The following is a 6065-nucleotide window of genomic DNA, read 5'->3' on the forward strand; positions in this document are numbered from 1 at the left end:
CAAATTCCAACTAATATAACAAATCAATGGTAAAACTCATTATCAACAAACTAGCATATACATAAATACATCACAACCCATACATAATTTCACCTTAGTTCAACATAATATCAAGACAATGAAAGTTTAGCTACTCATGAAGGAAGGAGAGAAAAATATATCATAGGGATTGTTCAAAGCATCTATTCTTCCAATATGCTAAATTCAAAGTCCCCAAAATTAAAATACAATTGCTGCCCAAATTAAGGTTTTAAACTTCAAATTCAAAATATTACAAAAGTGTACAATGCCCCAAAAAGAAGGGTTTTAACTTTTAAAAGGAATTAAGTTCGGCTGCATGAATTTATAAAACTGCCCTAGGTATATTTCCCTCTTAGCCACGATCTTTGTAGCTTGTCTGCAATCACAGTACTTTGACCTACTTTACTAACTGCGATAGCAGCACACAGACCGTAATCGCGGTTACTGAGGCTTGTTTTTGCTTTAGGTCTTTTAGCTGCAGTTCTGTCTCTTTTTTGGTCCTTTTCAGCTCAAATCCACATCTTTCATTCTCCTAACCTGTATGTCTGCAAAATATGGAAATTAGTGCATTTAATCACCAATTTGTCTTACTTATACATTCAAATCATAGTAGTGTGTACGATCGTTGAGAGAAATTGAGTGGTAAACTCACCACTCATTAACAGCCCCAACTTATAACTTTGATTGTCCTCAAGCAACACTACTTCTTACATGAGACAATGCACATGTATGTCCAAATCATATGACCCAATGATCACGATGACTTCAACTTGATTACTACCACAAATAACTCTTCAAACATGGGTAAAACCACTTTCACGACACCCCTCAACATAAAATACAATTTTCAAGGATGTAAAAGACTTTAAATAGAAACCATACAACAATCACTAATACTCTAGAAGTGATTCACCTTTTGACCTCAATTACATTATACGCATTTTTCCTCATTTCTTAGGAGATGACAAAATCACCCACCTCGACTTATTTACATGCTTCCTCACAAAAACAAAAATTTCACACACCAAGTTATCAAATATGTAATAAGGGATTTAAGTGAAGAACTCTCTCTTCCCCAAGGACTCTCTATGCTTACAAGTACCATGCCATAGGCTTGCCCCTTTTTTCAATCACCACTATAATGAATACACTTGTTGGATATCTCAAAGGACATTTTGAGCTTGTAACGTAAGTTTGGGGTAGGGTAGGATATCATTTAGAATCAACATGGTTATACCCTCCTTGAATATCTACATCACACTATTCTATCCAACTTTTGATCATGAGCCATTTCTTTTGTTTTCACTCTTTACACATGTGCCTACTTTTATTTTCTTGGTTCATCCATTTTTTTCATTTCTTTTTCTTGCACATTTTGTGCTTTTCTTTCTTTTGTTGGATTTTTTTTTATTATTCATTTATTCTCAATGCTTAAGCTCTTAGACACTCACTTACAACTTCGCGACCCAAAGTTACCTTTTCCAATCTTTACCACCCCCAACTTATGCTTTTAGCCTCAAGTTGTATTTTTAAGTTCAAAGAGGATAGGGTTAAAAAATGGGATAAGAATTGAAAGGCTCATGACTTGCAATGTGTTTGTCAAAAAAAATGTCCAAAGGCTCAAAGTGGGAGAATTGGGATAACATCTATGTAAGGGTAGTTTTTTTAGGCTAAAGTAGACTTTCAATGTCACAAAGATGGCCTGGGATCATCTCACCAACTAAGTACAAGCAAAATTAGCCTTGAAAGACTAATGGGGAAAGTTCTAGATGGTACAATTACACATGATATTTGGACAAACAAGCTCACCACACATGGCATGCAAATTTACCAAAGAGGCTCAATTGCCTCTTCCGCTGGGGACAAAAAATGGAGTATCTATAAATTTCCATAAGCCAAAATTTTTGGAGTCACAATAAGAGAAAAAGTATTGTTACAAGGTTGCTCACGTCCATGCCCTTGATTTTTTTTCTTTTGAAAAATTTTGGATGGATGGGGGTGTTTACTTTGCATTTGCACCACGCATAATTTTCTAATTATGGCACCAACTCAAGCCTTTTTCTCATATCTTGGCTTTCATACGGGTAAACCATATGGCTACTCAGACTTTGCCATAGGTATAAATACTATCCTAAATTCAAAATGTCACAGGTACTCAAATTTCCCCAACATTTGTGACCTCAATGCCACGGGTACTTAGACTTCCCCTGCATCCATGACTCAAAATTCAATCATGACGTTTTTTCCCTTAAAAATATCATCACTTAGTATATCATAGGAAAAAGCTCATCTAATATTGCCATACACAAAATAAAGATAAAGTAAAATCTAAAAACAAAAATGACTAATCCATGCAAATGTGGGCACCAGCAGAGTGTCCAAATATTACAACCCATAACAAAAATAAAAAACATCTAAAATAACATCAAAATATTTAGAAATATCAATAATACAGGCCCAAATAAATAAATGTGGAGACAATCACCCCTAACAAAAAAGTTTGTAATGTCCTCACTACATAAATAATAAAGCATAAGAAGAAATAAGGGTGCTCCTTGAAATCGCATCAAGAGTTACTCTCGCCCTCAAACTCTGTATCATCATCTGCATCCTCAGGACCTGACCACTCAGCTGGGGACTCATCATCGCTCTCAAATTGGGAGGAAGGTAGTATGTCTCAGGGTTTTAGGACCTTCCAAAGGCCCTTTACCCCTTTCCAAATCTTATTAAAGAATTTTTCTCTCTTGTTCTCCCTTTTAATCATCTTGTCATGCGAGGCTCGAAGATCTCGGTGCGACTCTTCCAAGGATAAGTAGGCTCTCTCAAGTCGTAGTTACCTGCTTCTTCTGGTACTTTTGATACCTCTCATAATCAGAGTGGAACACATATGAGTGGCAGCCAGTAGAGGGCTCTCCCGGCCTCTGGGAAAAAATACCGACACAAGTTCCTTGATGACCCTCATCTTATCAAAAATATTATCAAAGGGGTTGGCGGCGGATGGTCTGCAAGACTCTGACTCCTCAACTGTTACTTGTCCAAGCTGATCTTCTTCTTTTTGCTCTTGACGGGTGTGCCCTCACCTTAAATTTTTAGAGGATAGATGGGGGTTCCTAGGCGTACCCATGTATCTCCAAAGTACTCCTCGACCTCTGTTCTCCTGTAAAGCTCAGTAATCAAAAAGGTGAAGGAGAGACGCGTACTATCATGGTTCCTCAATAATTTCATGTCTGAGACCATGAGCTGACTGATATTTAAAGAAATGCCTCCTAAAATGCAAGCAACCATCCAAGCCTGCATGTCTGGAACAACTGTCATGTGGGTGTAAGGAGAGACTCGGCTACAGATGATGTTCAACCAAACCCGGTCCTCGACAGTGAAATCATTTATTGATATATTTCTTTTGGTATCTGCACAAAAGACTTTCTTTCCCGGGCATAATCTCTCCGCCAACCAGCTGCCCGGCTCATACCCCTTAGCCTCAAAGTCGGCTATGTTTGCGTTTAGGAGCCCATATAGATCATTGATTTGCTCTACCCTAAAGTCTACCACCTTTCCCTGGATCTTGATCATCATGGTGGATGGTTCTAAGAAAGATGCTATGCTAAGGTTAGCATAGAACTCCCGGAACCACTGCTCATTTGCTTTGCAAGGATCCGAGGCGAAGCATCACCACCCATTGGCCACAAGTATATCATGAAATTTTGGAAGATTTTTTATACTTTCTCCAAGTATATTCCTCTCTCCAGAAGCATCTTCATTCTCGGAAGAACACCATAGTATTTAGTGTGGCACTCGGAGGCCATGAATCGAACTTGGTCGTACTCTTTCATGAGGTAATCCTAACAAATACGAAGACAACACAACCATTTTAATCATCAATATTTTTATGCACAAACCCTACTATATTGTCCACTAAAACTCATGGGATGAGTATTAAGTTGTCCATAGAAAGCCTACTATGGAAGTGGCTTTTGAATGGCCAGGAATCATGTAACAAATTAACCAACTGAAGCCCAGGATCAAAGCTATACCATTTTTATGGAGGGCACCAAGTGAGGGATGGGTTAAGTATAACACTGATGGGGTATCCAAAGGTAATCTAGGGAGAAGTTCATGGGCCTTTTTCTTAAGAAACTCATAGGGGGATCTGACACATGCAGAGAGAGCAGTACTAGAGGATACAAATAACATGGAGGCTGAAGCTATAGCTATACTACATGCAGTAAATCACAGCAACAATTCAGAGCAAGAGATAGTTATTATTTAAATTGACTCTTTTTTATGCAAAAATTATTAAGCAGGGAATAGGGAGTACCTTAGAGGGTAACAGATATAATCAATCACATATGGCAGAGTTTATCGGGTAAGCAAGTATAATTTCAACACATTTACAGGGAGGGAAATCAGTTAGTAGATTATTTAGCCAACATTTCACTGGAACATAAGCAATTCATATATACATCCTTTATTTAATTACCAAGTGCAGGGAGAAAGATATTAAACAGTGATAAACAACAAAGATGTTATATAAGATTAGCAGTATCAACATGATAGAAGGACTGGCAAGGCTAAAGCAAGGGGAAGGCTATTTACAACATATTCAGCTACACAAAAAGTTGAAAATACTACTTAGCCTAAATTCACCATCCAAACAAAAAGGACTCTTAGATGATGAGGTGGTTTCCATGGCAGATCTTCAATACAAGCGGCTGACCTTTTGGTTTTTGTCAACTACACGTGGGTTTGAGCATCATGTATACCCTCACTTTAGAGATCACATCTGAAAACAAAAACCCAAGAAGTTTCAATTAGGAAGAAGAGGAAAGTGTAGATTTAAACTACAAAATGGAAAGCGCCACTTACTCTCACAATCTGAAAGACAAAATACTGGATCCAATCGAGGTAAGGGGTATATCACCCATAGCAAAAGAAGCACAAATTAAAGATTTCCAAGAGCAGCCATTGAGAAGGAGTAGGCGAAGCAACACAGTAAAGGAGCTGAATATAACTCCTTTAGAAAACCCTACTGAAATGTGTTTCCATTTTGTATTTATTTTTGGATCGGTTCTTTTGGGCCGATTCAATTAGATAGTAATTTGTTGCTGATTTGGGATGGGTTGGTCCATTTCTTTGTGGACTTCTTTTTATTATTATTGTAAATAAAATCCTCAATTAAACCATAAAAAGGGAATGGGTATTAGGTGTGGTTTGGATAAAAATTTAAAGTGTAAAATTTTTGATCCAGGCAGAAAATCAGCCTCAGTTACCACGATCGCGGGCCATAGAGCCATGATCACGGTCTCTATGATCGAAATCGCGATACCTGAGACCAATTTCAATCCAAAATTTCCAAAGTCCAAGAATTCAAATTTTAAGTCAAAACATGTTCTACAACAAGAATTTACGCTAAAAGCATTGAACATGGTTACTAGGTACTCAATTATGCCCTTAAAATGTAAAAACCACTAGTGGAAACTCATTTGGGCATTTGATCGAACACTTGGTGTACACCCTTCATTTTACTCCATTTCACATAAAATATGGGTACTCAAGACTTTTCCACGTGTGTGCACAATCAGGTATGTATTCTGTAAATACATATGCAGAGCTATATGTATTTTATACGGTGTTGGCTTTGTCTTTGAACTGTACATACTATGTCATTTTAGAAGGTAACATATGTACTTATTTGTTTTCTTTTACTGTTTAAGATATGTATCATATATTTTTTTATTACCTATATGTATATGTATATAATTGTCATTTTTTTATAGAGATTTTGTGTCCTATATGTTTATATATACAAATGAGTCAGATATGTAATTTTGTAAATACATATGCAGATATATATGTATATTTTTTTATCGTAAATACATTTGTATGTCTATTTATTTTATATATTTTTTGAATATATATATATATGATATAGATATTTGTCTTTTAAAAATAAAAGATAGAGATAGAAGGATTAAAAAAAAAAGAGAAAAACAAAAAAAATAGAAAAAACAAAAAAAAATAATAAAAAAAAAGAAATGAAAAAGGGA

At 36.2% G+C, this 6065-nt stretch overlaps 1 long non-coding RNA gene across 1 annotated transcript; it reads right to left on the reverse strand.

The window, feature by feature from the left end:
* Nucleotides 1-2422: 2422 nt before the first annotated feature.
* On the reverse strand, nt 2423-5029 carry LOC107872397. Its single transcript, XR_001674812.1, has 3 exons — nt 4885-5029; nt 4736-4801; nt 2423-3860 (listed from the first exon to the last, which is right to left on the reverse strand). It is a non-coding gene; the product is annotated as an uncharacterized LOC107872397 (long non-coding RNA).
* Between the last annotated feature and the right edge of the window lie 1036 nt (nt 5030-6065).

The sequence above is a fragment of the Capsicum annuum genome, chromosome 5, assembly GCF_002878395.1.
Source record: "Capsicum annuum cultivar UCD-10X-F1 chromosome 5, UCD10Xv1.1, whole genome shotgun sequence".
Lineage (NCBI taxonomy): Eukaryota > Viridiplantae > Streptophyta > Magnoliopsida > Solanales > Solanaceae > Capsicum > Capsicum annuum.